A 25864-nucleotide genomic window follows, 5' to 3' on the forward strand; every position below is an offset into this window, starting at 1 on the left:
GCCTTGAAAAAGAAGGGGGAAATAGAGGTCCTAAAGTAGCTTGACAGTAAAGGCCATGTCTGAAGCAAATGTTTTTACTCTGAACAGTGGAGATCAATTAAGCAAGAGCAAGTTATTTTATTGCTTTCCAAGCAAATGATAAGAGCATACATCTGCTTTAAAATGGCATGATTTCTTTCTACTGCTGAGACAGATTTGCTCTGGGCTCAGGCAGTTATTGGATCTGCCCTTGAGGATGCTGCTAGCTGCAGGTTACACTGCAAGTGTGAGGACACATCGGGGCAGGACCGGCTTGTCTCAGTCCAACAGACGTCAGCTCGCCTTGTAAAACAAGGCGGCTCCATTTGTGTCTGGCTAAGGGTACCAAGAAGGCTCTGTCTCAAATGTGTTTTTTGTTTCTTTGGTGAGTAGTTGGTTTTTTTTTTTGAGAGAGAGAGACTTTTCTTCTGTGCTTGTTTTCTAATGAAAGAAGTGATAATTTAACAACCTGATGTTCTTACTTTTGATTTAAATTTGAGTAACAAAATTATTACACATATACCACATACACGAAACTATTTGCATCATGTATTGTATTAGCATAAAGTTTTACATGCATGCTTCTTGAAAACGAAGACAAAAGTCCTTGGTTGCATCACCCATTTTAATGCTGAAAAACATATGCACGAAGATGTCCTTTTCTTTCTATATGAAGTCTATTTTTTTCTCCAGAAAAATCATTAGAAATTGTTCCCCAGTACTGGGCTTTATCTTTACAGAAAAATAAAAGAAAGGGAAAAAAGCAATTGCAACACCAGCAATAATGTGATTTGAGGCTTTGTATACCTGTGGTAGATGAACTACCTACTGTGAAATCCCAAGGGAAGCAAGCTGTTTCTATGAGGTATTTAAGGACAGGGTTCGTTGTACTTGTCTGCTCATGGCTGACTATCTAGTTTGTTTTGTGATAAGACTAAAGACCCTCTGTAGACTAGAAACTGTCTCTACTAGTGAATAAACAAAAGAAACCCATTTCTGGCAGTCAAGACAGAGCCATAATGCTCCAGATGGCTCACAGTACTTGAAGTAACTCTAATATTAAAGAGTGTTTTAAAAGCTGGAACTGCTGTGTAGGTTTTTTCTTCCCCCCCACCCCCAAATTTGAGATTAATTGACGAAGACTATTGTTAAAGAAAGAGAAAGAATTGCAAAGCATGTGTCACTTCACACCAGAAGTTTAGGAGGCAGCAAAGTAAGCTGGAATTTATCTTTGAGTAATGCTCTTGTGCTAAACTCATCACTGGAACTAAAAACACACTTCAAATGTTTGTAAATGTTACAGGCTTGCCTTAGCATGCATATATATGTGTGTATATATATATATATATATGGTATCTCTTAGTGTCTTAGTGTTAACGTGGTAACCTAAGCATTTTTACGGGGGGAGCTGAACAGAGGTGCCGTATCTTAAGATAAAATATAAATTGCATTCTGCCATATGGAGTCTTCACATCTAGTGACTGCAAATCTAAATCCTCACTTTAAAGAAGTTACTAAACAGGAAAGACAAACAGACTAGGAACATGGTGCAGGTGAATAGGCAAGTACAATAATAATAGTGAAGTTTCAAGCAGTGCTGGAAGCGATGTATTTGCAAAGATATGTATTGATCCTAAGTTAAGAGCGGATAAGCAGATGGAGAGTCCAGGAGGGCCAAGAGGTTAATTTCATTGATTCTTCAGTCTTCCCCCAGGATTCCTGGGACTGGCTTAGATCGATGGAGAAGTTGTGTTTAAAATAAGCTTGGAAAAGGTTATTAAAACTGTGGTCAGTTTTTCATTGGCTTTCAAAAAAACCTTTGAAATTACTGGTCTGAATGTAATTGTAGCTATGGTAGTCTATCAAAAATGAGCTTACCATATTCAAGGGAACACATGCCTATATCCTAGACAAAATATTTAGGTAAGACTAACTTAGCATGTTTTGGAGTGCTCTGTGCTGGTTATCTAAATTATGTTAGATACCAATATGGTGATGAGACCGGGCTTTCCAGGCCACAGCTACTGCTGGGTGACTGTGTGAATACAATGATTTATTGAGACAAAAAGTAGGAGTGACTTCAAGCTAGCAAACAGTAGTTAAAGAAATTCCCTCTGAGACCAGCATCAATTGGAAGTGACCTTGGGTGCAGCTACAGTATCTCAAGGATGCTGAAGTCTATTTGAGCTTTTCAGCTTTATTCGGAAAAAGAATTTTTGTGTGTTCTTATTAGCTGCAGAAATGCAGCTCTCTGTTTTCATTCTCCAAAGGCTCCTAAATCCATGAGAAGATCTGTACTGCTTTGTAATTAAAGGCTTTCTCAGCTGAGCCATGCACGAGAGCTGTGGCCAATAATGTGGTTATGGAAAGATTTATACTTGGCAGGGAAATCCTTTTGGGATGCCCACTCTTTGCTCTTTTTATAGAACCTGTGCCCTTGAAAAGCTTTAGCACACTTACGGAAGTGCGTGTGCCGTGTGACTATACAGGTCAGACATTGCACGTGACCCTTCTTAGTTTAACTGCAGAATTGAGGATGTGGGTTTTACAGTGATTTTTTTTTCTTTTTTCGGTGATGAAGCTGAAGACTTCAAAAAAAGTGGAAGAATCTCAAGTTGTATCTAAAATACGTGTAGCATAGGCAATAAGTTTACAAGTTTACTCACACTGCCATATATGTATCCTTCAACCCTGACTCTGAATGAGAAGGTTTTGAAAACAAAACAAACAAACAAACAAAAAAACCCCACCACTACCACCACCACCAGAAACCTAACATGCTCTACCCAACTCTCCCAAAGAATTTAATTTTTACAGGCTTTCTTTACTCTGAAAGCACTGGAACTCAAGGAACTGATTTGGGATTCGGTTGGAGTGGAGTGGGTACCATATTTGTCCACTACAAAGGGAGTCTAATCCTTATTTTTAGCCTTTAGATACTGTTCAACAGAAACCATAATTTAGACATCAGATTCAGTATCTATGTAATGCTTAGCCTATGAGATTAAACTGGTATTTGGAGACCTGTTGTGATGGGGGAAGAGGGATTGTTTCTTAGCTGGCCAGTGGGTGCAGTTGATTTAGAATGGCGGGCAAGCAAGTTTGTAGATCTCAAATACCATGTTCTCCACATACAAATACAATAAAGCAGTGATCCTTTTCTAAATAGAGAAGAGAGCAAATACCTGCTGATGGCAGCACTAAAGGGAAGATGAAGTCTGTGTCTATATTAGCAGTTTCTGCTGGAGGCCTTCTCTGTCTCTCCAGACCCAGCAGAGGCTGTTTCCTGGGGCAGGCTGGATGCAGGAGGATCTGGAGGAAGCAGAAGCTTAGTCCAGGGCTGAGAAGGGGCCTGCACTGAGTGGTGTTCAGGCCCAGTCCTCAGAGCCCCTCTGTAGACCGGGCCGGCAGGCCCTGTTAAGCTTAATTTCTAGTTGTGGTGCTGGCCACGTTACCCTTCTGTGCTTGTAACTGGTCTGTCTTTGTAAGTTTGGGTCACTTTGCCCCCAGCCCCTTTGGCTCTTCGTCTTGTTAGCAAAGACCATGCTGGCTTCCCAGGAAGCAAAATGTTGATGTTTGAATATTATTGCCACATTTCCTGTTTAGCTGCAGGTTTTCTTCCTTTTTTATTTCTTGGCCTTTACTTAAAGTCATGCACTTGGCACTGGGGAGGGGAGAAACAAGATAGTGATGGGCCATCACAAGGTAAGAAGAGAATTTGTATTCTCTGAACATAAAATTTCAGCTAAAATACTAGGTAAAGGACAAATGGGTAATTCCACCCCCCCCCCCCCCCAAAGATTTGAGAAGGGGGGTTGGGTGGGACAGATGTTCATGTCTCAATAAAAGAGGAAAAGAAAAAGTCTTCTTGCTGAGAGCCCCCAGTGCTGGCTCTGCCCTCTGCTTCCCTAACTGATATTGATTTTCCTTCTGCCGTGCTAAGGCTGCTGCTTTGACAGCTCTTATCAAGCTTCCCATCACCTACCCTTTCTCTTAGTAGCTCGATGGTAAAGGGGTATGGCTTTATGACTCTTGTGGTTGACCCCAGCCAGTTAAGCATCCACACAGCTGCCTGCTCATTTCCCCACTCAGAGGGATGAGGAAGAAATTAGGAAGACCAAAAGCAAAAAGTAAAAAAATGAAAATCATGGATTGACTTAGAGACAGTGTTGTAAGCAAAGGAAAGAGGAGTGGGGGGAGAAATAAGTGATGCAAGAGCACTCACTCATCTCCTACCATCAGAATAATGCCCAGTTAGTCTCTGAGCAATGGCTGCCTTGGAAGACAAAACGCCACAGCTTTATTGCCGATCATGACGCTACATGGCATGGAATATCCCTTTGGACAGTTTGGGTCAGCTGTACTGGCCATGTCCCCCCCCAGCCTACTTTCTGGTGCAGGGGGCATGCAGAGTGAGGAGAAGAGAAGGCCTTGATGCTGCTGTGCAAGCACTGTTCAGCCACAGCCAAAACACTAGCGTGTTATCAGTACTGTTTAGTTGCAAATACCAAACACTGCTGCCCTACGTGGTGATGTGCTTCTAATTGACTGTCCCTCCTCGAAGCTGGAAGTCTCTGGAGATCAAATATCAAAGATATTTTCATCGATATCCCAACGTTATAACACAATATGGCCTCACAGACGACGATTTACCATTCTGACCTCTGCAATCTGGTTAGCCAGTAATTAGTAATAGACAGGGACCACGAGGTTTCACTCACAGTAGCTGCTTTCAGGAATGTGAGTACCTGGAGTTTTGTGGCAGGATGAAGAGAACATGGGACTAATATGTTAATGGACTTTGGCTGCATCAGTACATGTGCAAAAATGTCGCTGCTGGGTGTTCAGTGTCTGAAGGACGATGATCTCAACCAGCCTGATTGTGTCAGGCTGGGCACCTCCGGCTGATGAAGGAAGCAGCAATCATGGCAGTGAGGATTCCCCAGAAGGCACGCTCTAGCTCTTGTTTCCTTAGAGAAAAGGTGTAAGAAAACAAGCATTGTTTCACTTAGTGTCCTTCCAGCATTCCCCTGCAGTTGCAGGATTAAGTCTCTTCCGCAGCCCTTCTTCCCCATGGTTTCTTGAAGAGCATGTTGTCCCAGTGCAGGGTAGGGACATGGTTTTGGGCATTTCCAAGCTACAATGGTGCTTGGAAATAGTATGAATAGACTCATTGCACGCGGGATCTTTCATGAATGATGTTAATGTGGGTGTTGAAAATTTGTGAGAAATGAGAAGACAGTGCAGTGCTCCTTGGAGAGACCTGTAGTTTAGGGCATGAAGCCCTGGAGGATGACTTCCCTTCAGAACATTGAACAATGTGTTTTGTGAAGTTGTTTTGTTGCCAGGCCAGGCTCTGATCCAAAGTAACCCTCCCAAACCAAATGTGATGGAGGTGTGAGGAGTTTCAGCACCACCCTCAGATACACAGAACCACTCGCTTTGGGCCAAGTTACTTCATGATGTGACATACCTAAAAGCTAAGGGTCTTCTCCTCAGTTCTTTGATCCCTTTAGTCTTTTACTTATTTTGTTACAAAGTGCATCATTCCACTTCTGTAGTTAAATATTCATAAAGGAGTCTGCTATAACTTGTGAGAACTACTCTTACTAAAATCCTTTGTGACGCTTCAGGACCATTTTTGTAATGAAGCAACTGCACAGGTGTTAGGATATCATTTATATTGGTATACGTTACATAAGGGTGGAGAACAGTCTTAGTTTTCATTCCCCAGTCTGGTGTGGCAGGCGTTGCTACAGCCTATTATATAGCCTGTTAGATCCATCTCAACTTCCCGGATCCAGTATTGGCCGGCAGCTACGCTCCCAAAGGCTGAGATCTCGTTAATGTTTGTAAGGCAACTAGAATTGGGTAGAGTCACTGTTTGCATGGGGAATGGCCTTGGAAAAAACAAAGTGCTGAGGGAAGGTTGTCAAAAATGCTAGAAAGTGGGTTTTCCTTGCTAGTCTGTACTTAATCAGTGGTGTGCGTAGTTGGGAGGTGATCACTAAGTTGGTATCTTTTAAATGTCAGACTTTTTTAAACTAGTTGTGGTAATGAGATACCATGGTGACATTTACAAGCAGCAAGAAGCATTAGTCTGGGGATTCTAGCCTTCTGTAGCAGGCAAGAGGTGAACTTTGAAAACTTGCCTCTTCAGGAGGTGCCAGTGAGACCACACATGCTGATACCCTGGTTGCAACACGAATCCCTGTTAGGATAACATGAGCAAGCAATACTTTTTGTAGCTATCAGTTTTCCTGTAGTCACATATAAGCAAATTTAAAACCAAAAGCTATAGTTGGCAAAATGTTGAGAATGAGAAATAATGAGAGTAAATCCAACTGTCTTTCTATGTGGCACTGTAGCTTCTTAGGCAGCAGTGTGGGAATGTGTCTGTCTCACCCTGCTGGTTTTGGAGGCTTATGTGTGGGACTGAGAAATGATGTTTGCAGCTGAAAGGAAAGAAGCTGATATGGGTGTCCTCGTTGTCAGCCTTCAGAAAGAAAACCGTGGGTATATCAGAGGACCAAATACTGTACAGAGAATTCTAAATAGAACTAATGGCTCTACAAAGTCTGAAGGGAGGAAGTATGCCTCTGCAGGCTGAAACTCGGCTATCTGGAGTGGTGAGTGAGGGAAACTGGCCTGTTAAAAAGAGAATTGACTTCCAAGAAAACCAGTTTGAATTGGAGGAATACCAAAGTACTCAGAATTCCTCAAAATAAGGAAATAAAATTATTATATTTTTGTCTTCTGTATAAAAATATCAAGGACCAGTTGTTGACCAATGACCCCTGCATCTGTGCCTTTGATTTTGCGCATGCTCACTGACCTTTGCAGTACAGGATTTTACTCATCTGATAGTGAATGTGAAATACTAGTAAAACATCTTTTGTAGTAATAAGCGTTTTCCTCTACGTTTTTGCTCCAGAAGATATAGCAGAGGCGAACAAGCTCCATACCAAATAATAACACCTATAACACACATGCTGGAACTTCATACGGCTCTTGGGTCACAATGTAAATGTCTATATGAATTGATGGCTCTCAATATGCAGAGATATTGGCATTGGTAGGTACTGATGATTTAAGAAGAATTTTTAAAAAAGAAAAAGGTTATTGAAATTATACCAAAATTCATAAGTACTGATGCCTATCAATTGGTATTAATGTCTATTGATGCTTATCCATAAGTACCTATGTCTGTCAAAAGGTATGGATATGTATCGATAGGTATCAATGCTTATTGAAATCAGTCTTGAAATACCTATTGGTACCTTTCCTATCAGTAGCTATAAAAAAAAAACAGGTATTAATGCCTATTGCTATTGAAAGGTAGCAATATCAATTGGAAGTGATGTCAGTTTTGATGTGAATTTCAAAATTGTTGCCATGCAAAGCTAGATAGGTATAAAATTTGATTGGTATCAATGCCTGTTGAGTTTAAAATCAGTAAAGAAATTAACAGGTAACAATGCCTACCTATACTGATAGGTATTGATATCATTAAGTACCAGTGCCTAATATCAGTATTAAAATTGATAGGTATAGATGCCTATGGATACTGAAAGCTATTGATGCCTACTGCTACTGTGATTGGTATTGACATGCTTTGACCTTGATAGGTATCCATCGCTTGCATTAGGTATTTTTCTCTTTCAGTGCCTAATGATGCATATCAGTATTGAAATGGTTACCAAAGTTGAGCAGCATCAATAAATATAGTATTAATGCTTTTCAGTAGGTTTAAAAACAGTATAAAAATGAAAGGTGTTGATGCCTTTTGATATTAAAAGGTAATGATACGGGTAGGTATCAATGCTTATCAACATCAAAGTTTAGAAACTGATGGGCATCAATACTGGTAGGTATTGATGTCTATAGGTAGCAATGCCTAGTGGTATCAGTATTGATACTGATAGGTATTAATATCTTTACTGTTCATAGAGACCTGCAAGGGAGTATACACAGCCGATGAATATCCAGTAATCATTTATTGGCTATTACATTGTAGGTAATAACAGCATCTTGCTTGGCCAACCAGTAATGTGTGTACCATTCCTAATGCAAGCATCTGAAGAGTTTCTTCTGGCTAGTCAGGCATTGGCCCCTACTGCCTCCTGGAACAAATTGTTCCTTGGTCTTGCTGACATTTTTTTTTTCTTTAGGGTTTTACACCTTTTCATGGCAGTATTTGTCTTGAGTCCTTAAGTTATTGCTGCCAACTCAAAAAAAAAAAAAAAGAAAGCTTAGTTTTTGTTTTTACTTTTTATTTCTTCTTAGTACTTCTTATCTTGCATTGTTTTAGCTCACTAAGTTCCCACAGCTCAATAATTTTTCTGTAAAGTTGAACCAGGGTCATACCTCTGTGCTTTACAGAACTTGGCCTCAGACCACAGAAATCTGAGCTCCTGGGCTCTAGCTATGATGCTCTAGGTTCATTTTACAGAGAAGAGATGACGGTGGTTCAATATGTCAGAAATCCTGTTTAATTAAACTGGTTTGTTACACCCTTTGATTTTCATGGAGATGAATGCTGAATGGTCAGACTCATCGGGTTATGTTCCTTAGACATAATAATGAATGAACTTGCAGTTTAGAGAACTCCTTGGTGCTTTAGTGGTGGTGCACACGTGAAACAAAGAGCAGAATCTGATTCTCATTCTTCTTGAGACAATCTAGACCCATATACTGGTACAAAGCTCACTTAATCTCCTGCATCTGTATTTTATTTCTATACCTGAAAACATCTGTGTCCATATTGCTATGGACAAATGCTTTTATTTTGAAGAGAAAATGTCTGAGCACTGACTGCAACTTTTTCTTCTATTATTTTTTCTTACCACAGTCCTGTTTAAGTTTCCTTAATACACTCCAATTCTGAACACACATTTGGGCTGCAACCTGTTTGCGCTTTGTAGATGGGTACTCCAAAGTTTGCTGGATTTGTAATGTGCCTGAAAAGGTACTAGATTACTAAAGCACAGAGAGCATTTGAAAACAGAACCCTTATGGGAAACCTGCTGTTTCTCTGTCCTTTCCTTTTGTATTAAAAGGTTTCTGCCTCAACCATTTCTGCTGATCATATATGCTAATGTGTTAATTCTGAGAGGTACCTTGGTGACATGAATTTTTCCATCCTCCTTGCTTGCTTTGCTTTGGTTTGTGTTGTTGAATTGTCTCTGAGAACAAAAAATGAGTTCCTTTTAGATTAAACAAACCCAAAAGGCATGCTACAGGAGCATATTTCAAGTGCTCTAACTGCTAATGGTCAGTCAGTCCTGGAGACTGGTCATTCAGTCCAGGTCATTAATCCAGGAGCTAATTTAAAGTATTTCCCCTTCTCTTCAGAAAAACCTGTAGTGTTGGTTTTTGGCTCTCAGCAACATCTATTTTGCTCAATAGACTTGCTCTGATTCTGCTGCACCACTTGCTGATGAAAGCATAGTTAGGATTGTGCTGTATTCTCAACAGCCTCCAAAAACAGCATTTAAAGTGAGGTGTGAGTCCTAAAAATAGGCTTAAATATTAGCATTTTGGTGCTGTTTTCAACAGAACAGCATTTTAATAAATGATAGCCTACAAACTCAGTTTAGACCTTACCATCATTAATAAAGCATGCTGAAAAATACAGCTCTTCAGCATAGCAGTTTGGTGTGATAGTTCTTAAAGCAGATGCTTAGCATTACCTCCCAGATTCTGATGTTATCAGATATACATGATAGAAGTTTAGTAGGGAATTCTCTTGATGGGGACTGGAGTGAAATAGTCCTTCCAGAGTTAAAAGAGTAGTAGATATTAATTTCATCACTAAAATAAATGTGAGGGGCTCTGGCTGTACTGAGGGAACACACCTCTGAAGAACAGGGGAGCTATTCCTTATGACAGTGACTTCAATGGAATTGGACTTGCAGACTGAATTGCACTCACCGGTGTCATAGAACTCCAGAGGAAAGCTTTCGTGGTTAAAATCTCGGGCTGTTTGCTTTTCTATGGTGGCTTTTCTTCTAAACTGCAAGAATACTGATAGTGTAACTCCTGTCTCAGCCCAAACCATGGCATGGATGCTTTTAAAGAATTATGATCATAATTTTTCTCTGAATGTTTCTTAGTAAAGCCAATCAATTTGAACAACTATATATATATATATATATATGCTTACTGCTTTCTCTCTGATTCTGCAGATTGTCTTCGCTACAGAAGTTGTTCTGAAGTATAAAGCTCAGTATTTACTGAGGTTTAGGACTTGCAAATGTCTATTTGCTGATAAATTAGTAAACTACATTTACTTTCTGAATTCTCTTTAATTATTGCAAAGTACACAATAACTGAGAAAATGCACTCAGAGAAATCTCAGCTTTATGATGCAAGGAACGAGGCCAGCTCTGCATTATTTCTATGAAGTGTTCCACAAGTCTTGTTTCACAGTTGTTTCTGTGTTTTTTTTCTTCTTTTTTTCTTTTCCTCCTGTGTGACTTTGTTACTTGAGAGTAGTGATTGGCCTTCCCTACAGAAATGATTCCTGGGAGTGGAAGAAAAAAAGATGCAACAGTCTCTACATTGGATTTTGTTTATTAGGAGCCTGGCCTAGTATAAGTCGCTGACATTTGAATAGGTGTTCTCTTTAACAGAGGGGGTAGAAGTGGTGACTAGAAAAGAAAATCCATTCTGCCAAGTCAGCAGGTGTAAGCTTACCTGGTAGAAGAAGGAATTTCAAAGCTGATCTGTGAAATACCACAAAAAGAAATCTGGTCATAGAGGTCTTTTGCTAGATGTGTTTGGAGGGACTTGGAATGGAAAAAAACTATACAGTTACTGAGAAGTAAGGAAAAGCTGGTGTCTGTGGGCCTTCTGCTTCAGAGAAGCTTTGTGTAGAATAGGGAGAACAGTATACTTACTTCCTGGAGGACTTTAACCTTTAGTCTTGGACACTCTATAGACTATTTAGAGAATCAGGTGGGTATGTGCACGGGTGTATTTAGTATATAAGACATTTTTAAACCTAAAGCTACGAACTGCTTGTGCTTCCTTACAGTGGAGGTTTACAGATATTAAGTTGCATGCAGTTAAGGTTTGGTTTGCCTCTGTAGCCATGCGCCCCTGAAGAAATAAGCTGAAAATCAGTGTCCTGAGGTACTGGTTGATTCAGAACAGCAGTTAGACTAGGGAGTCTCGTGAAAGAGTGACTGAGAGTGCACTGGTGTTCTGGAAGTGTATCAAGGATGTCAAAGGAAGGATAATACTTAGCCTGTCCAAACCAAGCAAGCCTAAAGACATGAAGACCAAATATGGAGGGCCGAAACCCAACAGCTTGATGAATGTCTAGACAGCTGTTTCAGACTGCGATGTGTTTATAACACAGAGCTGGCTGCAGAAGTCCAAATCTCATTCAGTCACAGGATACTCACCCACTCTGAAAACCAGCAAGACTCCCTGGCACAAAAATCCCCTCAGAAAGAGGGTGCTCTTGCTCAGCTAACTACGCCCCATTTAGTAACCAGGGGACCAGCAGCGTGATGCTTTTGCATGGCCAGTGAAGTCTGAGGGACTCCTGTCTCTTGCTGTTGTTTCAGCTGCTGGGAGGATCAGCTGCCAGGAATGGAAACAACATGAAGGTATTTCCAGGAGGAACAACAAAAGAGGAAATAAGCATCAAAATGAATGCAAAGACAGATTCCCCTCAATTAGTGGCAGACAATTTCGCTGTGGAAACTTTATATTGTCTGAGGCAGAGCAACCTTTGAGGGAACATAGCATTAGTGTTTTGGCAGCTAGACCTAGCCTGTGATTTCTGGTGCAGAGATGCTTTGAGAAGTGCTATTTATTTCAACCATGCAGATTACAAATATATTAGCAAAATGCTGTGGTACTTTAGTTAGCTATTACAGGAAGGGGTAGTTCATCAGATTCTGGGTTCAAGCTACTGCCTTTAGCTGGAAAATTTGTGTAGTTGATTTCTGCTCTTTAAGTCAGTTTTTTCTTTAGATATTTGGAGCTTTGCTGTTGATCAGATGACTTTTCATTCAAAAAGGGCTGTTTAGCGTAATCATTGCACAGATTTGAACATACACGTAAAAACACTACAAGGGTCAGGGAGACCTGGAGTGAAGGAGTCAAATGTTCTGGCCATTAACTTACGTTCCATTTTCTTTTTAGTTGCATGAGATGCAAGTTGTTTGATTTGTTTGACCTTTAGTTTTGACTATGAATGCTGGCATCAATGAAAATGGAAGAAATACTTTTGACCTTCTATCATGGGGCAAATTTAACATTTCATGGAGTATACCAAGAAGATTCTAATTATTATGTTGTGAAATCAGGGTAAAGAAGACAGGGAGAGGCATTAACCTTCAACTTTTATATTTCATGCATTTTTCCTTTCAGAACTGCTACTGTAATACTAGAACAGAATAATTATTCATTCTCAAGTCTGGCACCTAAAGCAGTGAAGAATAAAGTTGTGTGCCTACATGAAATGTAGCAGTCAGCAGTCCTTACATAGATGAAAAAGGAAAAGTGTCAGGAAGTGAGGACATGCCAAACTCTGGATTATACATTCTGCACATCCACTAAGGGACACTTTGTGGTTTATCATTTACCACAAAATAGCTACAGAATTGCCCTTTATATATGTTTCTCTTTTTTTTTCTTTTTTTGGTAGAAGAGGAAGATATGATGCTTAAATTCTTTGTACTCTTATGAAACAGAAAAATTAATGCCAAGAATTATTTTTAAAATTCAAATAGAGCTCCAAAAATATCAGAAGTTTATTACAAGATGATTTTGCATAATTAGGATATATCTGTGGGGTTTTTTAGTAAACAAAAATGGGTATACATTTTATAGTGGAAATATTTCATCTATACATTCTGTTGCTTGTAAGACCAAGAAGGTATATGCACACGCAGTAGGGATAACACTCTGTAAGGACTGAACACCTATCAAGAAATAGTAACTAAAGAAGAACAATTTCCATAAGGTTAGGAATCATTGTTACATTACTTTCTTTTAAAAAATAATTAAAAATTAAAAAAAGAGTCTTTTAAACAAGACAAGTGAACAAGAAAACCCACAGTAAATTGTTAACTGCCTCAGGTGTATAAACACCCAGTTTGACAAAGGCTTATGTCTGATTTTATATATGGCAATAATCCAGTTGATGTCTCTGGACCTAAATGTGTGTAAAACTGTGGATATACTGACTCTGGCTGGGATGGAGTTAACTTCATAACAGCCTGTATAATATTGAAAATACTATGGAATCATAGAATCGTAGAATATCCTGAGTTGGAAGGGACCCATAAGGATCATCAAGTCCAACTCCTGGCACCGCACAGGTCTGCCCAAAGGTTTAGACCATGTGACTAAGTGCACAGTCCAATCGCTTCTTAAATTCAGACAGGCTCGGTGCAGTGACCACTTCACTGGGGAGCCTGTTCCAGTGTGCAACCACCCTCTCGGTGAAGAACCTCTTCCTGATGTCCAGCCTAAACTTTCCCTGCCTCAGCTTAACACCGTTCCCATGGGTCCTGTCACTGGTGATAATGGAGAATAGGTCACCTCCCTCCCTGCTCCCCCTCGCAAGGAAGTTGCAGACTAGACACTTTTTTTTTTATTCTTTAAGTAAAAATAACATTTCTATTTTTTAACCTCTTGAAACATCAACACTCATATCTTTTGTATTATTTTATACAAGAAGGAAATATATTAGTAGAATAGCTTTATCCAAAAAATTATTTAATACAAGCTTGCAATTGCCTCAAATGACATTCTATATAAATACAGCAAATCAGTAAAGATTAGTCATTAGTGTTGATCTGATATGTTAAAACACATTTAAGTGTTAGTTTTTATAAATCATCTTTTTCTAGAAGGTGGCACTTACGAAGTTCAGAATGAATTTAGAAATATTCCTAGGCTTTATGCCTGGCTGTGGGCTTCTCCTGGTCCTCTCACAAAGAAAAGCTGAGTTGGGGTGTTCTGTTTGAAGATCCCACAAAATTTGGGCTCCTTTTCACTCAGGAACTTGCTTATGAAATTCTTCTCTTGAATTATCTCACTAATCCCAACGTAATAGAAGTCTGCCTTGATTTCCTCTGTGCTAGTGAGATCACGGCTTTCATCCTTTTATGATCCTTTGTCGGTAAAAGAAAACTGAGAGGGCTTCTCCGAATGGAAAAGAAGCAAACTGCTGGTGACATAGCTATTGGTTGCCCCACAGGACTCACTGCATCCTTCAGTTTAATTTGTTTAATATATGAAATCAATTAAACAAGCACAAAGTGACAGAAATCTATTTGTGGGTTCAGTAGTAAGGTATACCAAGTTCTACATCTCTGTATAAATCAGCGATAAACAATTTACTAGTGTTTTCTCTGTGGGACTGGTGATCTCTAAATGCCTCAGCAGTTGGTGGAGCTCATCATGTTTTACCTGTTAAAATAAAGTCATCAGGTTTTAGTGTAGAAATCTTAGAATGCTCTTCGCACTGCCTGTATTTGGTTCATAGCTTCAGGCCACAAATGGGACCAGAGCATTTAGCTGCTACCTGGTGGACAGGGTCCTGTGGGATGGGTAGATAGTCTTTAACTTTAGAGGGTGCCTCTGCACAGGCATGGAGGATTCACCTGGAGTACTGGCGACTTCAGGGTTAAAATACACATTTTCACCAAAGGGGAAGAGCGGTCTCTTAAAGGGTGGAGACCATTTACGCTGCTTGTGCTGAACAGCTAGAACTTGCCCTGAGACAGCTTTCGTGTGGGCAGGTGCTAGGCCCACATATTGCCACCAGTTTGGGTGGCTGCGTATGCAGATACTGGGTCTACATATACAAATGAGCAATCTTTTTGTGTATGAAAACCTGTAGAATAAAGTGTAGAGGCTAAACTGAAGGGATCTTAAAAACAGACAAACAGACTCAAGACCAAGCCTTCCTAGTTTCCTGTGCAGAATTCTTTCTGTCTTTCTCCCCTCCGGCTACTTAAAGGAAACTGATAATTTAGCTGAAGTCCAGGCAACACCGTTATTAGTGTCGTCTGTATGCAAGAGATAACAGTGACGTAACCTTCGTACACAGGAAAAAAAATATTGCAACTTCACTTGTTACTTGCAAAAGTTTTTTCCTGAGGAAATTCATCGGACTTGTTGTCACTGTAGAGCAGTGTAATGCACCTATGAACTTCATCTCTTAGAAATGTTATTTTTTTGTTTTTGCAAGCTAAGTGTTGAGACCTACAAAAACCAGAACTTTTTAGGGAAGTGTAAGATGACCGTAGTGGTATTATTAATAGAGGTTAAAAATATGAAAAATTTAAGATATTTAGATAGTGTCCTTTGTCTATAACAGATCTAGCAAAAGTCCTCTGCAAGTCTCAGACCTAAAATAAGTGTTGTTACCTTAAAAAAAAAAAAAAGGGGCAAAAGAAAAAAGGCAAGCATTAAGGTATTTTTTCCTGCAGTTTAAAAACAAAACGAAAGAAGTAGTTGGAACAAGATTAGTAAGCACAAAGATATGGTATATAATGACTTAGCCCCAAAGTCAGGCCAAGTTGTGTGCTCTTAGTTCCTTTTATTAAAGCTGAGACACCGTGCAAAAAGCACGTAAGAGTCATGAAGCTGGATGAGAAAAAGCAGGCCATTTGGCTCTGCAGCGTGGCATTGCGAAATCGGCCTTGCAGAAAGTGGAAGCACCTAACCAGTAGGTAGCCCTAGACCATCCCATCTGGCTTCACTGGGCTGAAGCCGAAGCCGTGACCTCGTTATGCAGACTGAAGCAGTTCAGATGATGCCAAAAACTGAGAGCTGCAGATTGTCAAGGAATGTTGCAATCGTGCTAAGTAAGCTCCAGCTATTCCAGAACTAGGCAGAGGAGCAGGAATTATCTGAGCTACGTTTGTAGCCTTGGACATCAAAATCCTTTGAACCTCATCTCAGTAACTCAGCACATTTTTGGCTTTTCTTGTGCTTAATGCTCTCAGTCCTGGCTTAAGTTTTCAGAGTTGAACGTGCCTGTTTTGTGCTATGGAATGTAAACAAGGGTTAGTGTAGTAGACACCTGCTAAGTATGATTTAATTTGGTGCATATGCTAGAGATAACATGCATCTTTTAAGCTGTCAACTAATTCATTGTTTGATGTTCAGGTTGAGATGATCTTCAAACTGAGTACAATGTGTTGTGTTTGATACTTCAGTTTATTAGAAAGTATCAAAGTTTAAATAGGAAGGGCTGTGTAGAATTCTCTATGATTGTAAGACCTAGGCTTATAGGGAGGGAGAAATCCCTCGTAGGGAAAAATCCTAGCTTCTGGTAATTAGTGGCACAAGCACTTATTCCCAGGGAAGAGAGAATTTCAACTCATACTTTTGCTTTCAATGGTTGTAGGTACACAGAAGGTGTTTTAAAACTAAGACAAATGTCAGTGTCGTCTTCCCTTAGCTGGGCTCGTAGAGTTCCTGACTTTACAATACCTGTATAAAATAAGTGTGTGTATGTTGTGGCCTGATTTTAGTGGTCTATTTTTTTTTCTTTTTTCTTTTTTAATGGAAAAATATAGAATTTTGTGTATGGATATCTTCGACACCTTTAAAGGATTTAAAACAGCTGATGTTGATTGCTTTCTGAAGGTTACCCTGCTTACTTGGTTAATGGGGCTCCCTCCCTGGGGACAGCGTGTGGCAGATGTACACATTTTCAATACCTACCTGTTCTGCTCGCAAGAAATGCCAGGGCTTGCCCAGCTGGTGATCTTGGTCTTTCGTTACGTTTTACAAGGTTTGGGATGTTTTTGCTGTCACTGATTTTCCTCACTGAAATCAAACCCTTGCAAACAAGCTAAGGATGATATCTGAGGCGTGTGTCAGGCACTACTGAGTGCACAATACTTGTAGCATTTTTTTAAGGCAGTCATGAAAGGTGCTTAAATTCCTTAAAGGGGGGGGGAGAGACCCCAAAGAGCCCACAGAAGCAGCTTTTTGAAAAGTATGAAATAAAATAAACACACAAAGGTAGAGCCAGATCATTGCTCGAGGCTCCAGCATCAGCATGTGGGAGAGCAAAAAAAGTCCTTTGCTCTCTCTGTGCATCTGTGCAGCCTATCAGTCAATATGTGCTTTATTACAGCTGTTATTGATCCAAAGCACTACACCGGAGTGCCAGTACAAGCTGTACTCTGGCATGTGACTGTCCGCTCTGGGGCTGGCATTCTTTCCAGTTTTCCTTAACTTATCTTCTGTAAACGCTTTTCCCTTTGCGTGCTGTGGCTGAAGGCTTTGCCTGGCTCCCTTAAGTAGTTGGGCCCGTTTCCAGAAGAGATCTGAGATACTGAGGGCTCACCTTTAGCTTTGGCCGAGGGCAGAGATGCTGCTATGGTTGGCTGAATATTTGAGAAGCCAAGTAGGCTAGAGCTGCGGTTTTGGTGGTTACGTAAGGGTACGTGTGCTTGCTGCAGGATGTGGCCGTTCCTCCCTCAGAGATACCAGATTACAAGCAGTTGGCGTGGTTACTTTGCGCCAGAGCTTGCACTTCCATGTGGAGAAAGTAACCTGCCTCAGATTGTCAAAGAAAAATAAAAGTGCAATGCTTTAAAAGCATGTCCTGGATAAAAGGGAGAGAGAAGAGAGAGAGATTCTTTTGTGACTTATGCAATTTGAGGAGCAAACACAGATGTTTACCCTGTGCCAAAATCTGCCCACATAAGCAGATCAGGCTTTTTTTTTTTTTTAATGTTGTTCTGGAAGGTCAGAGACTATTTTGTTTGCTGCAGTTTTTTTTTTTTTTTTTTTTTTTTTTTGCTTAGTGAAGCAAAGTTCACAGAGCCGGAGTAATGATTGGATTCCCAAGTTTTCTTCATTCCTCACTGTGTGCTTAGTTAAATATATTTGTGGCAGTTGCAGCTTTGAACAGTAGCAAAGAAGCTTAACTTCTAAATAAGCAATAAACTCCTTTGTCCATTTTAAAAAAAAATGTAACTTCAGAATTACTGTTGTGAATGGTATCAAATGACTCGGGCTGTTTATATCCTGAGCGTCTGCATTATGTGCACTGAAAATTTACTGCGCAGCTGGTTGAGGTTCTTCCTCTGAACATCTCTATGTACACACACTGCCACCACCTACTACTCTTGTTGCTTTTCTGGAGTCAGAAGCAGAAATTTGGTTTTAGACAGATCCAGTGTGCAAATGCACTGTTAACAAGAGTTGACCTTTTGTAGTGTGTATGATTCAAATAGCACTGAAGGATTACACTATTGTAATATGTTAGGGCTGAGTCATGACACTGAGTCTCTGCTTTGCCAGAGACCATTTTCATTTGTATCTCTTTGCCATTACGTCTCAATATCTTTATTTGCAAAATAGATAAAACGGATAGTAATTTTCCGCATCTGATAAGGTAATGTGGGTTTTCTTATGTTTGTGGTTTTTTAATACTTATTTTTTACACTGAGCATGTATTTCTGATAAGCTCTTAGCAAAGTGGAAGCATAACAACGTAGACTGTGTTGTTTGGGTATGCAAACCAGATAAAGAGTGTCAGGAAGGGCCATTTGCTGCGAGTTTATGTGGCCCACTGATATACAAGATGAACTGCCATGTTTAGCCCAATACCTCCTCCCACTCCTTTTTTTCTTTTTTTTTTTTGAGCTAGGGAGGGAGGTTAGAGCTGGACTCAACCTCCCGTGTTGTGCAAGGGTTCTTTTGTCCTGGATACCTTGAGCCTCCTATTCCTAGTCCTGTTTGGTAGTGTTGAACCTCTGAATATTTCAATAGTGAAATGGAAGTATATGTGGCAGGTTTTATTACATTTATGCTGATTAAGACTTACTATTTTTTTTTCTTACTTAAGCAGTGAAACTTGTGGAAAAATTCAGCAAGCAACATTGCCACAAAAAAAAAAAAAGGACATTTACTTTAGTTCTCTCAATCATTTTTTATGTGTTAAACACTGAATGACTTCTAAAACATATTGCTGGTGAAGGAAAATAGCTGAAGTAAACAACAGTTGCCTGTTTGTTTGACTAGCATTTTCTTTATTTAGAAGTAATGGCTGCTTTGCACCCTTGTTACCTCCTATCTGTGTCCTATACAGATAAAGTTACTAATACCTGAAGTAGGTTTCAGGACTACTGCAACTGAAAGCACTGAAATCAGTGGATCCCTAACTATGTAGGGAGAAAATATAACTTTAGTCAAAATTGTGATTGACATACCCTATGGGGGATTGGTTTCAAGCAGGGAAGCTGATAAGCTGGTAAAGTGAGAAGAGGTAGATGCACCTATTAAGGATAGACAGAATACGTCCTCTGCATTATAACTTATGCCTAATTGTTTTAGGTTAGTTTTCTGCTGTGGAGGCTGTATAATCTCTCAGGCCTTGTGGAAGACCTCAGTTCTCATGGTCTGGAATGAGCTATAAACTCCTTGAACAGTGAATCATAGCATTTGGAGGAGGCTGTCTGAGGAGAGAGCACAAGTAGAAGTAATGCTGAAGCAATTCCATAAATACTAAGTGGAACCCAAAAGGACCACGTGGGAGGCTCTTTCCAAGGTTTCTAGTCTTTCCAGAAATGTTATCATAAGCTGCTTGGAGCAATTTCAACAGTTGGTTTTAATTATTTTTTTTTTTTTAATCTTTGTCTAACTCTTAGGATCCAGAGTTGAAGTTGTCACTTTTTTATAAAAAAAAAAAAAAAAAAAAGTAATTTTGCTGCTAGGTTGTTACGGGGGGGGGGGGGGGGGGGGGCGGATTTTGTAGTACTTCCCCAATGAATTGGTACCACAACTCTGCTTCTAGCAACCAGTTATCAGGAAACACTCTGCAATCAGAAAATCTGTAATCAGATTCCTTTGAACTCTTCTACGCGTCTTGTCACAGTGCCTTTCTTTCGCTAGATAATTTCTGCCTGCACAAACACAATTTAATATTGAAGCTGAAGTTCATTTAGATTAGACAGTGTAATGTTGCTTGATGAGCTGCCAGGTAGGCACGTGTATATACATTAACTGAGATTTGATCTATAGCTACTGAACTGTCATTTGCCTGAGGTTTTCACAATCCATTCTTCCTGTACTGAGGGCATTACCTGGGCTGCTAATTACTTCTCTCATCATGCACAAAATTGTGTTGTTTACCTTAAAGGTGATGCATCAACTTGATCCCGCTTAACTCTCAGACTCACAAGTTAAGTGCCTGCTTATAGTTGTTCCCTTGAGGTTCTTGTTCTACTGGTTTTCCGTCAGCTTCCACTTCTCAATTAGAGTAATTTAGAAGCACTTGATTTCAGTAGCTGTACTTTTCGATTTTGGAATTCAGTATGTTTTGGGGGTGCCTGTTCCCATTTCGAGATGAACGCACAATGTGAATAGTTGCATATCTGTGCAATGACCATGTTTGATTTGCAAAAAATATTTTAAGATATCTATGTCAAAATGTCATGGAGGTATACTTTGTACTCTGTTAGGTGCTATATAGCAGGCCAAAGGAAAGGATGTAGTTTAATCATTAGAAGCTTTAGACTGGGAGGCATGACTTTTGGTTTCTATTCTTGGTTTTAATGCTGACTTAACATGTGACTTGTGTAAGTGATTTAACCGTTGTATGCCCCTGCTAACCCACACATAAAATAAACATTATCTCTACTTCTCAAGTTTTGTCGTTAAAAAGGCTACTCTAGTCTCTCAGTTGCAAGCACCCTGCCTGATAACATGTTAAATAGAAAGTTGAGTTCGGAAAACTCATCTTTCATCCCTTCCCCTCCTTATCCCTTAACAGCACTGCTTGTACTTACTGGGTCTTACACACGCAGCTAGTCACCTCTCCCAACAGCTACATTCCAATAAAACAAGGAACTGTAAACCACAAGAATGAGGCTTGTGAGTGCTGGAAAAAGCACATCTTTGGAGTGTGGCCTCTGAATCTGCAGTGACGGTAGCTGTAAACCTCAGCTTCAGAGTAAAAGGAAATAACATGCTACCCAAGTCTAGTCTTTCTCATCTTTCTAATCCAGGCACACCCAAAGTCAGCTCCTGTAGTTATGAAGAAGGAAAAAAAAGCGAGAGTAAAAATTAATTTTTGTGGATGATTTTGTGTGGTGGTCAGATGCCATGTTGCCATAAATGATGTATTTGAATTAGACAAAACTGGGGCAATTGTGTTTCTCTGTAGTACATACATAAGCCATGTGAGCAAGTTTTATTTCTGCAGTGGTTAAGAATATTGTACATAAGAAGTTTTTAAGTGATAGCGATTTACATGTGCATGAGTCAAAATCGATTTTCTTTTTTCCATCGCTTATGTGTGTAGGCCAAGTACAGACAGAATGGACCTGAGCAGGATTTGGCCCAACTGTGCATGTCTTACCTCTCTGCAATGTATGCTTCTCTCACAGGAGTTGTGAAAGCTGTCTTGAGGATTAAATGCAAGTTAAAATATTGACACTGTTGGTTTGGATCCATGTTGTGTTCTTCCCCTCAGGTTTCTAATCTTGAAAAGCAAGAAGGCGAAAATGGAAATTCTTAAAAACCGGGGCTAAAGGAACAAAAGAACAGGTGTGAGTTCCAAGTGATACTAGGGCTAAGCTTAATAGCAGGGAGAAACTTGAGTTCATTAGCTCTGCCTTCATGTAGGATAAGACTCTGCAAGGATTAATGAAAAAGATTGCAAACATAAAAGGAGTAACTGGTATTATCAAAATTAAAAAAAAAAAAAAAAAAGGTGAAAACATTGTGGCAGATACTGCTGCAGCAACAGATTTCCACTAAAGCCTGCAAGAAAGTGCTGAAAAGCCAGCCACATGTTCCTTCCTTGGCTTTGTGCATCTGCCCAGAAATAACAGTCAAGAGGGAAAACTTAAGAAGCCATATAAACAATCAAAAAAATTAAATTTTAATAAGGAGCAACTATACCTGGTAAAACAACATGGAGAAGGGACCAGCAGTTCTGTGTGTTAGGATGATGCCTAACTCCGAGCCTGATCCTTATGCTCTGAATGCTCCTGGAATGAGTATTAATACTGATACAAAGATGACCGAGTGAGGCACAGGGTCTAACAAATGTATGAGATTTCATTAGAACAGATTAGAGATGAAGGCTGAAATTCTGGCCCCATTACTGTCCATGGTAAAACTTCTACTGACTCTACCTCCAGCAGGATTTTACCCCTTTTGAAATGTAACCAGTAGAGGTAGCAGAAAACTATTCTGAGGTTGTCTCTCCTTTTTTAGTTCCTGATCTTTGGAGTCAGATTGTGGTCAGGTGCTTGAAGAATTCTTTCTTTGCCCGAGTGGCTTGCTTTTACCATCCTTCTCTGTTTATATTAGGCAGCCTGCCTGCCCTGGCAAGTTGAGCTGGACACAGATTTTGTTGAGAAGCAGGTGAGGATCATTCATGCAGTTCCTTCTGGTGTCTGCCATCCTCAGGCAGGAATCAAGTGTCTAAAGCCACGAAAGCTGTTTCTGAAGTGAATGTCTCAATGCAGGCTATGTAGTTCCCTTTTTTGAGTGTTGATTTTTTTTTTAATTTTTTTTTAACGATGCTGGTGGCTTACCCTGGTATGCTCTGTTACATGCTTTTCTGTTTGACCATAGCTATGTTGGTATAAAACTTTATATGTGTAGTTTTAACGTGGCACAGGATGCCACTTCTTCATTGTAACACGTTTTGTACTAACTTCCAAAATATTATTCTAGTTACAAACTCTATATTTTTTCAGTATTTCTTTTTAGATTTAGGAGTATGTTAATCCAGAACAGTCTGTGATACCATATGCAGAGGCAAAAAAGCACGCGTCTTCCAGTTGTTACCTTCCTCATAAAGGCTGGACTCGCTGGGTTTACAGTGAGGAAGGCTCACATTTGGTGAGCCGCAGAAAAGATTTTTAGCGGCTACATTCTAAAACACAGCCCACCATTCTGCAGACATTCATGTTCTGCTCCTACATGTATGGCCTTGCATGGCTTCCAAGAGAAATGTTTCGTAAAATACAAGACTTAACTTAAACTTGGCTGTATATGCAAAGGAAAACCAATCGGAGGAAAACGGAAATACTGTCTCAAATCCAAGGAGCTTGAGACAGTAAAGTTTTTATCATTCCTCTGAAGAAATTAGAGTGCATTCATGTTTAAGGTTTTCTCAAAAGCCAGCTCTGAACTTTCTTGGAAAGAATTCATCAAGGTGGGACAAACAGCATTTCCAGTGATTCTTTGCTCCTCTGCAATGGGTGAACCTCTTAAAAACAAACAAGCAAAACTCATATTCATCCAGTAGGGGTGCATAACTCTTTATAGTAAATACCAAGTGGCAATAGCTGAGCTCCCAAGGGGCCTGCCAACCACTGAGTGAAAAACCACTCATCTAATCCCTTAGGGGGTTTATACCGTAGTATAGCACAGCAGCAGCCACACGCTCCTTAAATACTACAGATCAACAAAGTCTCCAGTCTTTGGCTCCCTTGGCAGCATTGAGAAGTAGCACTTGAGGTAGGTTTTTGGAATCCTGGGGGAAAGCTGATGGGTGACAGGAGTGTCATCCTGAGAGTTGGTGGGCAGAGCACCAGCTGGTGAGATCTGGTATGTCGCACGGGTGATCACGGCACCATGGACGGGAAACGCCAAGGCCTGGATCCTTGCAAATACGAGTGATATCTGTGGAGGTACTTCTGGTTAGACTGCTGATGTGCACAAATAGTCCCTTAGGTGTCTTCACAGGGCTCGACACCAAGTTCAGTGTGAGAGAACAGTGTGTGTGCGTATATATAAATTTTTTAAGTGTTAATGTAGATGAAAACAAGGGGAATTGAAGTCTTAGTTCCCGCTTTAAAATCTGATGATGCTTCAGGCTGTTCTATGAAAAGCAGTATAATTATCTTATTTTCATGGTGAAAAAAATATCTTGAGGGAGGGAAATGCTTTTTTTGTGATCTCCAACTTTTCAGGATGTGCAGAAATAGGCGCACGTTCATTAGGGGTAGGTGGGTGGGGGAGATGGCAGGATAAGCGGCTCTCTGTGCACGGATGAGTAACGACCGAATTCCTCTGTTGAACTGAGGTGCGATTCCTTGGCAGCGGAACCTCGCTGTGGAGGCTGCGTTAATTTGTATTTGCATACTATGGGGATTGCTTTCCACAGATCGCCCTAATTCCGCGGCTGCGATCGTGCTGGCTCGGCTCCGTGCCGGGTGTTGCCCGGCGCAGGGGGAACTTCCTTCCCAGGGAGCTCGGGGGGAGCACAGGTGCGCGGCGTGAGGCAGGGCACCGCGCAGGGAGCACAGCACATCGCAGCGGGCAATGTGGGGCCGGCTTAAGGTCACTTCGTTTCCTGCTAGGAGGGTGCAGGACGCTGTTAGCTCTTCGTGGCGGTCCCAAGTAGCCGAGTTGGGGCTGGCGGTGCGCAGCCCGCACTTCTCTCCTCGCCCTGCCTGCGGCCGCCTCCTGCAACTCTGGGCGCCGCCGTGCCCGCACCAGGGAGCGCAGGGCAAAGGGGCAACGAGTTGGGGCGCCGCGGGCCGGGTGCTGCCGGGGCCGGGCCGGGCCCAGCCGTGCCGCGCCGGCTCCCCCGGGGCAGGGGCGCTGAGGCGACGCCCGCCAAGAGTTAACGGCGGCTGCCCGGGGCCGGGGCCGCCTCCCCCCGGCGGCGGTGCGCGGCGCTGGCTTCCCCCTTCCCTCCCTCGCCTTCCCGTTTTGGCAGGGGATTAAAGCAGCTCCCCCCTGTGGCAGCAGTGACCCAGAAACGAGTTTGATGCGCGGAGTCCTCCCTCCGTACCCAGTACAAACGTCAGTCAGAGGGAGCCTCTGTGTGTGTGTGTGTGTGTGTGTGCGCGCGGTGTGCCCGGCTCTGTGTGTGTGTGTGTGTGCGTGTGCCCGTGCGGCGCGGGAGCCGCTCTCCGCGCCCGCTGCCGGCGCCGCGCCGAACTCATGAGGCGGCCCCGAGCCCTCCGCGCAGGGGGAGCCCGGCCGCGCCGCGCCAGCCGCCCTCGCCGCCGCCGCCCCGCCGCCGCCGCCGCCAGCAGGTAACCGTGCCCGCCGCCCCGCGCCAGCCGGGGGAGCCGCCGGCTCAGCCATCTTTGATGGCTTTTTCCTCGCCGCTCCGCAGGCGGCGGGAGAGCAGCTCGGTGCCGAAGGTCGCTGCCTAGTGGAAATAAGCGAGTACGTCATTAACATGGCGCCAAGAGCCGCGCGGCTCGGCGCGGCGCGGGGCGAGGGGAGGGAGGCGGCCGAGCGGCGGCTCCGCTATCCCACCACCAACTTGTGCCGGGCCGGGGCGCTGCGAGCCGGGAGGGGACGGCGGGAGGGGGGTTGCCGGGCCGCGGGCGCGGCGCGGGCGGGCGGCGCTGCGGGGGCGCCGGGGGAAGCCTCGGGGCGCCGGCGTGCGCGGACCCCCGCGGGCGGCGGGGAGCGCCGGAGCCGGTCGGCGGGCGGATGGCAGCGGCACGGTGCGCGGCGAGGGCCGGGGGAGCCGCCGGCAGCGCCTGTCACCGCGGCGCCCGCACGTCCCGCAGCAGCGAGCGCGGGGGCCCGAGGCGGCTGCGGCTCGGCGCTGGGGCTGCCCCCCGGCCGCGCTCGGCGTCGCTCGGGGGAAGAGAGGGAAAACGCTTCGAGAGCGTAAAAACTGCTCGGGGGTGAAATCGAGCGCGAGTCGCCCGGCGGGGCGCAGGTGGCAGGTGGCCGCACGCGTGCGGGTCCCAGCCGAGCCGGGGCAGCGGGCAGCAGGTGCAGGCGCCGGGCGCCCACCCACGTGTGCGGGCTGCCGGGGGCGGCTCGGTCACCCCGGGCGGGTCCCGCCGGCGAGCGGGCGGCGGCGGGGCAGCGGCGGGCAGCGCAGCAACTTGGCTGGGCGCGAGGCGCGGCAGCT

General features: G+C 42.5%; 1 protein-coding gene across 7 annotated transcripts in view; it reads left to right on the top strand.

Annotated features, from left to right (window-relative positions):
* The window catches only part of JADE1 (jade family PHD finger 1), a 107624-nt gene that overhangs the window by 39633 nt on the left and 42127 nt on the right, over positions 1 to 25864 (top strand). The window contains exon 1 of one of the 7 annotated variants that reach the window (XM_048078156.2): positions 24770 to 24786. The exons of 2 other annotated variants lie outside the window; for them this stretch is intronic. The gene's annotated coding sequence lies outside the window, so the exon portion shown is untranslated. Of the gene's footprint in view, positions 1 to 24769; positions 24787 to 24883; positions 25023 to 25142; positions 25159 to 25336; positions 25446 to 25864 lie in introns of those variants that run through there. 4 more of the 7 variants (XM_066995985.1, XM_066995990.1, XM_066995987.1 and 1 more) reach the window with 4 other exon arrangements.

This window comes from Anser cygnoides, chromosome 4 (assembly GCF_040182565.1).
Source record: "Anser cygnoides isolate HZ-2024a breed goose chromosome 4, Taihu_goose_T2T_genome, whole genome shotgun sequence".
In the NCBI taxonomy this organism is placed as follows: domain Eukaryota; kingdom Metazoa; phylum Chordata; class Aves; order Anseriformes; family Anatidae; genus Anser; species Anser cygnoides.